At 49.6% G+C, this 12,312-nt stretch overlaps 1 long non-coding RNA gene across 1 annotated transcript; it reads right to left on the minus strand.

Annotated features, from left to right (window-relative positions):
* LOC110260211 lies at window positions 334–8,828 on the minus strand. The gene is made up of 2 exons (XR_002343055.1): window positions 7,485–8,828; window positions 334–6,437 (listed from the first exon to the last, which is right to left on the minus strand). It is a non-coding gene; the product is annotated as an uncharacterized LOC110260211 (long non-coding RNA).

Below are 12,312 nucleotides of genomic sequence, written 5' to 3' on the forward strand. Positions count from 1 at the left end.
CTCCAGATAAAAAGATCTCCCAGCATCCTGAAGACCTCAGACATGATGCTGTCTCTCCAGGGTCTAATCAAGTCTGAGAAACACTTTTCCCACGTCCCCCTGGGTCTCTGCCTCCTTGGATGAGAGGGACTTAAACTGGCATGGGTTTGAGGCAGGGGTCATCCTCAAGCTTTCCTGGAGCTTGGGGACACAAGAAGGGCAGTGGAGTACCAATGATGCAGTAGGAAGCAGGAATGCCCGCTATGGCTGGCGAATCCAGGCTTCCAGATTGCAGCTCATGTTCTACTGGGAGTTGATAAGATGGTTAGTGAGAACGCTGGGAACATCTTAATAGCTTTATGTTCTGTTTTTATTAAGCATTTTATGTATTTGAAATAGGAGTTCTTATAGCCGATGATATAATAGCTGTATCTGGAATTATAACTTCAAATACTGTTAAATAAAACAGCAATTTTAAATAAATGGGATATCACTTGCTCTTTTATATTACAAAGGACACATTCCTCTCCTACACCCACATCAGCACAAAGGAACCCATCAGAAACTGAAAGCAGGTGGGATGTGATTAAAAGAGAAAGCGTGAGTTTGTCTTCCACTTGGTCTCTTTGTGACTATCATTTTTCCCCGGCAGCTTCCATCAGGAAAGAAGGTTAGTGCCAAATTCAGGGCCTTATAGGAAGAGACAACCAGCCTTTCAAAGCTCAGAAGCATCCTGGGGTCCCCTCCCTACTTGGTATCCACATACATGGGAGATGAAAGAAGAAACAAAGCCTAGAGGTCAGGTTAGCCTGAACTCAAGGAGTCTGTGACTTCCCAAGTGCCCAAGGGTGATTCTTCCCTCCAGACCAGACTGCCCTGTCCACTCCACCTCCAGGGCAGTGGCCAGATATAGCCCCAGAGTGGTGTGATCTAGTGGAGGATCGGGTAAAGCAGCGCCCCTTGGGGTGGGGGCAGTTTTTCAGGAACTCTGTTGTGATTCGTGGACACCAGCCTTCTCTCCTCAGAGCTGCTTGCCCCATCTGATGAGCTACTTTGCCTGACACAGGCGCTTTTACAGCATTTTAGTTGGAGAAGCTGGGCTAGGCGGGAAGGTTGTTCTAGGAGCAGCCAAGGCCGTGCCCAGGGCACACTGGTAGAGAAGGCCTCCCATTCTGGAAGCTGGCAGAGGCATACCTCACGTAGGCATGGATTTCTGCCCCTGCATCAGTACTCCTGGCCTTTTCCCACCACGCACACAAGCTCGCCTCTGCACACGTCAGCCTGAGCCACCGCCTCACCTGGCAGGGTTTTCCTTGTGGCCTCCTTCCCACCGTCCAGGCCGGTGGTTGCTGTACCCCAGAAAGGAACCTTGGCCATGGCACAATTAGAGCTGGGGGGCTGCTCCTGGTTTCACCAGACCACCTTGCAGTGTGTGACTGCGAGAAAATGATTTGTGGCCAGAAACACCGCCAGGCCTCTTTCCTACCATGCCTGAATCAGAGGCCCAGCATAACTGAATCTGAATGCCCTGTGTCGGCATCCACCAAGGACACCGCACAAACTCCTGGGCACACTTAGTGCTGTTTAGGACCTAAAACAGGTTCCTCCACAGGCCTGCAGGACAAAGACCTTTAATCAGAAACTCCAGAAGCCTTTTCATCTCCGGACATCGGTTGGCATCGGAGGTAGAATTTCCACTTTTTGCTTTGGAGCAGCAAATCAAGCTTCTGTCAGGGTGACCTTTTATCCTTGAAGGAGACCTAAAGTAGTGGAGGTCACAGACCCCGTTTGATTTATTTTGGGAGAAGGTTCCAGCTGAGAAGGAATCCAGCTTGGTGGTTGTTATGACATAGGGTGGGGGGGAAGCACCTCTTGCTCAAAAGCCGCCATCAAATACAAATGTGGTGGGTGGGGGTGGGAAGTGTGTGGCAAAAACTTGGTTTCATGTTTGACATCAGAGGCCAAACGAGTTCTGGTGACAACATGGTAACATGGGTCCAGGGTCCCCAGAGAACAGGACGTGAGCAGGACTATGGGACCACAGGACGGCCAGTGACAGAGAAAAGATCTTTGCTCCTTTCTTGCAGCATTTGGAGATGCTTCAGCCCAGCAGCTTCCTCGGTGGACTGGACTTTTAGAACCATTTTCTGCACAGCCAGTCACCTCTGATTCATGTCACAACATGCCCAGTGTCTGAGGCCCGAGTTGGGAATGGATCATCTTCCAGAGGACAAGTTGCTAACTTGTGAACAATTTTTTCTAAGATGTGGGCTTCCCTGGGGGCTTGGCTGTGTCCTCTCTGAGGTGCCTATAGCCTCCAAGATGACAGCAGAGGGAGGCATTGGTCCACTTCTAACAGAATCTGGTGGCAGAAGAGGACTTGAGCTGCAGGTAAGTGTGGTGGGCTACACCCTAGCGGTTAGGACACCAATGATACCCCAACATCCTCAAACACATACCATAAAACGCAACCATGAGTGAATTAAGGTGGACCACACATGGTTAGGGACCCCTAACCATAGTTCGAAACTATAAGGAACAAGATTCCACTTGTTGCAGCATGTAGAGAAACCAGCTCTTAATGTGGAGAGCACAGATTCCTCCAAGTGTTGGGTACATAAGAGCCTATGACAGACTTCGACCACCTCCCCAGCCCATGCAGTGTCTTACCGCATGCCCTGCAACCTTGGGCACATGAAGGTCACAGGTCTCTAACCAGCAACATTCTTGTACCAGAATTGACATGAACCACAACTTGCCTGCAGACGGAGGTGTGATGCTTAGACCGCCCTTCAAGGGCGAGTCAAGAATGAACTTGGCACTCAGTTATGAATATAGGGCCTTTAGGATATGCTGTAGCTTTTGAGCTGAGGCCATGTTATTCCCAATGACCACACATGATGGGGTGCTAAGGCCTGACCTCTTCTGCCACACAGAAGACTTCTGTATGGGGCAATCCTTGTTCTTGAGCTCCAACCTGGATCATCTGAGACTTTGTCATACCTGCGTTGCCTCTGAAGCCCTCCCTGTCCACTCCTGCCTTTTTTTTCTCTCGCTTATAGGTGTTAAGCCAACAAGCCTCTTCCATACCTAACTCCATCACGACATCTGCTTTCTGGAAGACCTAACAGACCATCTTGGTATCAACTGTGTCTAAGAAAGTAGCAGGAAGGAAGGGGTCTGGGGACCAGATCACTCGGTGCCCGTCAGGGAACAGGAAATTATTCCAAGTTGGAAGGAGACATGGGCAGTCCAGGGCATAAGGCAGTGCTCTGTTCCTAAAACCTTCATTGGTTGTGACTTGGGAGGAGGTCCCTGTGGAAGGGACCTCCTGGCTGGTGCAGGGACTTGGGAAGTACAGTGGGGGTGTGGGAGGGGCCAGCACATGAAGATCGCAGACTCCACTGGGTGTTCTACTAGGAACGGAAGGGCTGAGGGCAGTTAAACCACGTGTGAAGGCCAGTGTCTCTTTAGTGCTTCACAAAGAGGACCTTATTTCCTACAGTGGGAGAGGAGAAAGAAAGCTGAAGACCGACCGATCTTGGTAGCAAGATCTGATAAGCTGTGGAGCCCTGTGAGTGCTCAACAGAGGCAGGTCTTTGTCAAATGTAGCACGAGGATATCTGGTAGATGCCGCCCTTGATGTTGGCTCCCTCGACCCTCCTGAGCCCTCAGAGCCTAAGGAGGAGTTCCCGTATCAGCTGACACTCCCTTCAGTGCCCTACAGCTCACACATCAGAAGATATGAAACACTTCTCTGCAAGAAACATGGGACCCAATAGGTGCCACTTCCTCTCCCGTCTGCCAAGCAGATAACTAGGGTTATAGTGTAGCTTAGCCATGAATGTGCTGGGCCAGGGAACAGGATAGGAACCAGACTCCAGATGAGCAAGGGTCAGCGTGAGTGGCAGGAGCTGAGAAAACAGTCATGGAACTGGGATTTAAGGTGTCTGATCAAGGGACCCAGAGTCAGTCTGGATAAGGGAGTTTAAGGGTGCTGGGGCCTCCTTCAGGGTGAGGGATTTAACCCTGGGCAAGGGCCCCAGGGGATGGGACACACTTCTTGCATAAAAGGCTGGAAAGAGCAGAGATGAGATTCCTGGGTTGCTGCAGGAGGTGGCAGAAGGAGGGACTGTGAGGGGAGTCGGTACATGTGAGGCCAGGATAGCCCAGAGGGCTTGTGTGTCAGAGGTCTTGTCTTTCAGGAAGGCCACTGGGGATGCTCCGTGAGAGAGGCGCCTTTGCAGACCAGGGCTGTTGACCCTGGAGGTTCCTCAGTGGGACTGATCAACCCCAAAAGCAACAAAGGCCGGTGGTGGCACTTCCTCCAGAAGCCAGAGCCTCCAGGGTAGGCAGCTGTGTGTATATGTTACACACACACACACACAGAACGCCGACCCGATGTTGTCCCTCATTAGAGAGCACGGATGGACCCACAGGCGACAATTCAGTTGCTATCAATGCAGCCATGATTCCTGCCTGATCCGGTTTCCATATCAACGTATAGGAGTGCATATAGATTACAGACGATAATGATTCTCTGCCTCTCGTGTTCATGTCCACTGTGGCGGAGCCGCTGAACCACCCGTAGAGAAAGCAGCTCCAGCCAGTCCTTGATGTGAAGGCATAAGGTAGTGACACTTGCTACAACACGGATGAACGTTGAGAATGTCCCAGGGAAAGAACCGAGACACACAAGGCCAGTAGTACAGTTTCTAGTCACATGACCATCTGGTCTCATGATGGTCAAGAATAGATAGCTTTAGTCTTTGCCTAGAGATAGTGGGGGGCGTGGGGGGCTTGGGGGATAAGCAGCGACTGCTAATGGGTACAGAATTTCTCTTTGGGGTAATGATTGTACATTGGTGGGAGTGGTTACGTAACTGTCAATAGACAAAATCCTTCAATTGCATACTTTAAAGGGGTGGATCTCATGGTCTGAGTGAGTTACATCTCAGATTTGTTAAATACATGTTAACTGGTTTTTATTCAGCCGTCACAGGAGACATGGTGCAGTGGACACATGAACAGAGGTTATGGGGCAGGGATAGAGGCTACTAAAGGGCCCAGGGGCAGGGCAGCCCACCCATCCAGGCCAACTAGTTCCTGCTGATTGTCCACCCTGCGAGCAGTGGAGACCAGTCTTGAGCCCCAGACATGGCACCGTCCCTCAGCAAGACAGCCTGCCCAGTTGGTGTCATACACTATTAGGTGGGTTCTTTCCTTCCTGGAGGAGCTAGTGACTCAGTCTCATGTCGATGGGCCTATATTCCAGATGTGGACTTCCCCTTCTACTCTCAGAACCTCAAGCAGGAGTCACTTTTGGAGGGAGTTAATGCCTGGCTCATGGTATGAGCTGATATATCACAGCATGACTAGAGGAGCCACCTTACAATGAAGATGAAGGTGAGACCTGAGATCCAGTGGTTGCATCAGATACTGCACCTTTCAGAGCAGGCTCTACCTGTTAGCTATGGCACAGCCTCCTAAAGGCACAGCTATAGAGCCAGAGCAGAGGTGGTCCCCTGCCAGGAAGGGCACTACAGGATGCTATATATGCAGTGAAACAGATGCCTCTATGATGCTATGTTCCCAGGAGGAACACAGGGTTTCAGGAACAAGGAGAGACCCCAATTTGCCTTAATTCCCAATGACCCACTGGAGAACCCAGTCTAACCCCACGGAGCCAAATGTTGAAGGGGCAGGATGCACAGAATTCTGATCCTCAGAGCACACTGCTGCCAAAAGGTTCTTTTGACACCCCCCCGAGTTATAGATGTTTTCTGGGTACTTTGGGACTTCCTGCGTCCAGGAACAGGTCACCATCTTGGTAAGAATACCGGCTCCGAGCGATATAGGGTTTCTGTGACAAGGCAGCAGAGTGGAGGACGGACGGCACCGAGTGGTCACCCTGGACATATCTTGGTCCTCTTTTACCCAAAAGTGCATGGACAAGGAGAGCAACACCAGGCTGAGAAGGGATAGTCATCAGAGATTCAGACCCCCTCAGGAATGACAGAGTCACACCATTGACTAAGTCACTAAGACCAGGAGAGGCGTTAGCTGAGGAGAGAATTTAGGATGGGCAGAAGAGAAGCAGGAATATAAGGTCAGTTGTAGCTCAAAACCAACTGCAGCGACAAGGTCTAGGTCCCTCCTCCAACCTCTAAAGTCTGCCCACCAGAGGCTAGGGAAGCTGCTTCCCTACACATGCGGAGAAGTATGTGCCTTGGGTCTTAAGGATATTCACTTTCAAGGACGACTTGTCTGACAACCTCCAGTGGTCGGTGTTTTTTCAGACCTCATCTCAGCTTCTGAGTTGAGGGTCTGCTCTTCCTGGGCAGCCTCTGCCAATGAATGAGCAGCTTTACTCACCACAGGATTTCTCTGTGGCAGTTCACAACCTGGAGTTCCCCGTGTGGTTGATTAGAATGGTCAGATCTGCATTGCAGCTAGACCTGGCAAGGGTGAGGATGAGAGAACAAGGGATGTGATACAATGCACCATCTCTGGAGCCCCCCTATCACAAGCATCACGAGTTGCTGAAAGCTGATGCAGGTTTGGCTCAGCAGGTTGGTTCACTAGGAGCAGGAGGGTCACAAAGAGATGGTGTCTCTTTCATGGACTACTCAAAAGAACAAAGGAGTACTTATCAGCCTGCTCCCTCTCATCTCGACCTGTTGGTCAAGGTTTAACCCAGGTGGAGGTGAACCTCAGGCTTCAGGCACCTTTCGGTTCTTGGGATCCCAGATACCATACCCCATGTCATCATTTTTCAACCAGGTCTGAAAGTACATCAACCTGGAACAGGCAAAGCAATAAGGAGAGGTTTGAAAAGTCCCAGAGTATCTGCCAGGTTACACCAACATACATCCCAAAACAGTCAAGTCTTGTAAATGGAATGTGTCCATGTTGGAATCAATGACTGCCCACGAAGAATGTGTCTCTTCACAAGGGAAGATCAACCCCACTTCCTACAGTGACCAACTGACGTGCTCAGAGCACAGCTACGCCTGTGGGGTTAGCATTAATCAGTCCACACTCCCTGGTATGTGATTCCAGAACGCTCATGGGGTGGTCATAAAAGGCGCCACTTGAAGATTCACTCCTTCACGAGATGCCTCAGAGGTAGTGGAAGGGGGACAGAACCCCGACCCGGGGGGAACAGAGTTCCCTATGGATGTGGAAGAGAAAGTCCTATTTCATACTTAGATTAGCAGCATTCAAGCCAAAGTCCCATTTTAAAGGTAAAAAAACTCCTTTAAAGAGGGTCTTTAAAGGTACACAACAAAATTGAAAGCTTCAGATTTCCTGGGTGCCTCATCCCTGCCCCCAGCATGCACAGCCTTCCCATTAAATGTCCCACACCAGACTAGGTATTTTGACATTTGGAATATTTGATGAACTTAAATTGACACATTATCACCCAGAGTCTGTTTATTTACCCTAGGGTTCACTGTTAGGGCTGTACAGTTGTGTTCAAACAGCTGTAAAATGACAGGTACCTATCACTGGCGTACACAGTATTTTCACTGCTCCCCAATCCCGTGTTCCTCCTAGTCTCCGTTTTTATTTCCTCTGAGCAGTGTCTCGGAACCAACGTCCGCTGGTCTCTGTCCGGAGGTCTTTGACCCTGAGAATCTTGTTTGTAGCACTCTCCTTGTCCAAGGTCAGGGTGCCTGGTATGTGGATTGTTCCAGGACCTGGAGGAAAGTGTTCCAGGGCAAGTGTCGGGAAGCCCTGCCCTCCACCGGTAGCAGGACAGTCATTGAACACATGCTCCCCCAAAGGGTCTTCTGTCAGTGATCACGGAGGACTCTGCCCTCTGCTGAGCCGTGTGGGTGTTCTGAGGCACATGTCCTTCTCTGTGGGCTCTGCCACTGTCAGTACTGGTGAGCTACAGGAAAGAACGTCCCTTAAGTAACACTTCCTTGGGTATGTCATCAGGAGACGAAATCTACTCACTGGCAACTTGCACCCTTGATGCTTCTGTCTATGAAGAGACACCACAGGAAAGCATCCGAGTGCTGGGATGCCCGAGAAGACAACTCTTAGTAAATGGAAGCACCTCTCCTGTTCTCCTCTAAGAACACCGTTATACATTCTTCCAATGCTACATTACACCCAGCAGATTTCCATTTATGGGACAGATTGGCATTCTTCCATGGGTCAGATAGGGTAGACATTTTTGCTACTAGGTGGCATAAGCCTTCTGATTTCTTAAATTAGACCTGTACCCTTCCCCTTGAGTCCCTAGGAAAGAGAGTGAGGTCATGCCTACTTCTGACCCTGGAGGTTTCTGGACTTATGGGTTCTTCTTATTGAGACAGAATAGAGCTCTTCTACAAAATAGTGTACATTCTGAATCCTGAAGGATGGCACCCACCCTTAGAGGGCATTCCCTGAGCTGGTGCCACAGCTGTACATAGAACAGGCTATTACTTGGCTTACTTGGGACAATTTTCTGTGGTGCTGTAAGCAGATGACATGCTTTGGTTTAGAACCATGGGAACCTACAGTGGGACGGTCTCATGATTTAACATGAGCTCCGCAATACTCCCATTCATATCTCCAACGCGCTAGGGTCTAGGTTGACTCTATGGCCCAAGTGTCAGGAATGCTTGTCCCACAGCTCAGACCTGCTTCAAAGCCCATTCCTGCTCTCAGCTCTACACAAAGCTGGTGGCCTCTGTCATGTCACCCAGTATACAAGTTGGGACAATATACCTAGATTTGGGGAGTGACCTCTAGAATCCCAACAAGCCTAGCAGGCACTGTGATTCTTTGCCCCCACCCCCCTTTTTTGTCATCTTTTCTAGGGCCACACCCATGGCATATGGAGGTTCCCAGGCTAGGGGTCTAATTGGAGCTGTAGCGACTGGCCTACACCACACCCACAGCAACACGGGATCTAAGCCGCGTCTGTGACCTACACCACAGCTCACAGCAGTGCCGGATCTTTAACCCACTGATGAGGCCAGGGATCGAACCTTCAACCTCATGGTTCCTAGTTGGATTCGCTAACCACTGAGCCATGACAGGAACTCATCTTTGCATTTTTGATGCGAGATACCACAATTTGCCTTTTCCTTGCAGAGACGTCCCAGCGTGTCTTGACATCTCGATTCTAAAGTCATTACCGAAAGGGCAACTTCCCCCATATCCTTATAGAATTTATCTCCCACCACCTGAAGTGCACCATGTCCTATCAAACCCTCTCACATCCTAGCCCCCCTTAGTCATCATGCATGATGGTATGACGTCGTCGTGGTAATGGATTTCTTGTTCTGCAAGATGCTGTCATTTCAGTCTTTTGAACTAGAATATAAACAGGGCAGGGAAGTTTACCTAGTCCTGGGAGAAAGCTGAAACACTCTGTTGAATGCTCTGAATGGCAAAGTGCTTTGATCCTTTTGCCCTATTGGGATGTAAATTAACGCATCTGCCAAGTCAATGGGCATATTGTGCACAGCTGATGCACCTGAGTGCAATACCTGCTCTACTAAAGACGCTATTATGCTCGTCACAACAGATTCGATAGGGACTTCTACTTTGTTGAGCTCATGGTGGTCTATCATCACTCCATGGAATCTCTCCAACTTCTGCAGAGGCAAGACAAGTGAACAAACTTGGGATGCAATAGGACAACAACCACTCCTGCCCTCGTATCCATGAGGGTGGCATGAATCTTTGCCAGGATCCTGGAATGCACTATTGTTCAGGGCTTGTTATTTTTGCTGGGGGAAGGGGCAGCTAAAGAAGCTTCCACTTGGTCTTGCCCCCAGTAGCAGCTTGTTTCACAGGTCAAGGACAATGTGACGGTCACTCCACATCAAGGTCATTCCCGATTGTGTATCCAGGGATGGGAGAAAAGGCCCCCAGGTGTGTTAGGAGATGTCATGGACCCAGAGAAAACTGGACCTTGTCCAAAGCCTGTTTAAAACCTGGCCCCAAATGCCTCCATTTAATCAGGAGCCATGATGAAGGCAGAGATTTCTGGATATCAGTGTCATCTTATTTTGTATCTTAATAGTCCTGGAAGTGGCTTGGTTTTCTCCTTAGAGTATTGTCTAAAGTAAACAGCCGTAAGTCTTGTGAAAGACTTGGTCAAATCACAATATATACTTGTGTTGTGGGTTCGTTCTTTGGGTCTCTGGCTACTTCTTCAGTCAGTGGGTTCTAGGTCTAAAACCATCTTAGGTCCAGGAGTTGGGCAAAAGATTTTAGTTCTACTACAGTGATTACTGTATCTCCCGCTCTAAAGTCTCATTCCCTTTTGATCCTATACATGGGTTAAAAATAGATATATTCAGCCAAGAAATGTACTATTTAGGACCTGACATGTTCTGTTAAGTCACCTCCTCTGTTCTTTGAGGGTCATGGCCTCTTGGCTACAATCTTCACCTCCCCAACCATTAAGTGGCTGGCACGGCCATCTATTGCCTGTATTGGGGTGGACATGTGGGATAAGCCCCATGGCTGATCAGCGATCCAAGTTTCGTCAATGCGTCTGCCATCAGCCCTGTCCTGCAGGGCAGCCACCACTGCACTGAAAGATGCTGTGCCCTTCTCGCCAGTACATTTCTGGTGGCCTTCATGAAGCTGTGTCATCCAGGCCGTTGCAAGGGCATAATCATCTGCTCATCTTCTGGCCTCACTAGTCACACTCCTCTGTGGCCCAATTCCCTGGACCCCTTCCATCATTTTCTGTCTGCTAGGGCAACTCAAGCCATTTTCACTTCGAAGCCTGGGAAAGCCCTTGCTGAACAAGGGGCCATGTCAATGAGTTTCTGCTGATCCCCGAGTTCTTAGAGTTTATCCCAAGAAAGTGTCTAAACAGTTCTCCCTTCTCATTTTAATTCAAGCCCCTTTGCAATCAGGTCCCACATATACTATCCTAGCTCCTGTGGACACATGCTAGCTTTTTGCAGAGACCAGCTCTGGAGCCTTTGCCTCATCTTCTCCTGGACCCAAGCAGTGAGAATTTGGTCACCTCCCATCTGAAGGACAGGGCTTGGCAATGAAATTCCAAAACTTCTCATTAGTATGAACCTGAGACTTGTCCTGCCTTCCCAGGCCAGGCAGGTAAGAATCAGTGCTGTGTTCCAGGAAAGCCCACTGTGACTTCTCCAGGCATGCATGTTGGCTTCTGAGCTCAGCTGTGCATCCAGACCAAAAGATGCCCAGGAGCAAGAATTAAGGACTTCTGGGTCTGCTCCACTGGAGAAGAGGTGATCTCCGGGCAGAGCCCTAGCTTTATGAACCTGGGAGCCCTGTGCTATGAGGTTTGCTTTCTTGGCAGGTGAGGATCTTGGCTTTTTGTAGCCATGGGCAGAAGTGCCCATCTGATGTGCACTATGGGCACAGGGGAGGGACTAGGAGCCTCAGAAATGGAGATTTGTAGCCAGACCAGCCATTTACACTGCTTCCCCTCCCTCCCTGGCCCAGAGGCTGACCCCAGCTCACCTCCTCTCCCTGCAGATAACATTTGTGCTCTGTCTAGTTTTGGCTATGTTGGAGGCATCCTGACCCACCCAGAAGCCGGCTCTTGCTCTTGGGTTAGGGTCTGAGAACTTGGCTCTGGAATGTGCCAGGGCTATAGAGTACCTCAGTCTTGTCTCAGTCCTACTTCGCAGGAATATGGAGAATGTACAGCAGGCATTTCAGAAGACCTAACAGGATTCCCTCGTTAGGGCTGAACACCACCTTGGAGATGAAAGCTCTGATCTATTTCCGTCACCAGTTCTGGGTTACTCCGAACTCGAGACCCCTTGGAACTCTCTGCCAGTCATGGAAAAAACAGGTCCCCCACGATTGGCCAAAACCACCCCTCCTCTCACCATCATCCCTACCCTTACATGGTGACTGCTTTCTTTCAACATGAATCAGAACAATGGGGAAAAAGGCACAGACACAGGAGCCCCATAAGAGTTTAGGGAGGTAGGTGGAGGCATCATGGTGGCAAAGAGAGCACTTCAGCCAGGCTGGTGGAGCACTTCCCCCCGGGTCCTCGTGCCCACAGCCCTGTGTGGCCACACGGCTGCTCACTTGCGCTGCTGTCACCTTCAAAAGTGCTTATTTCGTTGCTCTGCTTTTTCAGTGTAGAATTTGTCATGTGACACATACCATTTTCCCCCGGAACATACACAACTTCTCTAGCACTGTATCAAGCTTTCCTTTTTGCCGCCTATTCTAGGCATAATCACATCTGCTAAATGTTTTACAGGAAAGTGGCAAACAAAGACAATAGGAAGCGACAGGGATTTGACAGTCTGGCCATAATGAACCTATAATACTCATTTTCTTCTATTTCACATTATACCAATTTGCAAT

Source organism: Sus scrofa, chromosome 4 (genome assembly GCF_000003025.6).
Source record: "Sus scrofa isolate TJ Tabasco breed Duroc chromosome 4, Sscrofa11.1, whole genome shotgun sequence".
In the NCBI taxonomy this organism is placed as follows: domain Eukaryota; kingdom Metazoa; phylum Chordata; class Mammalia; order Artiodactyla; family Suidae; genus Sus; species Sus scrofa.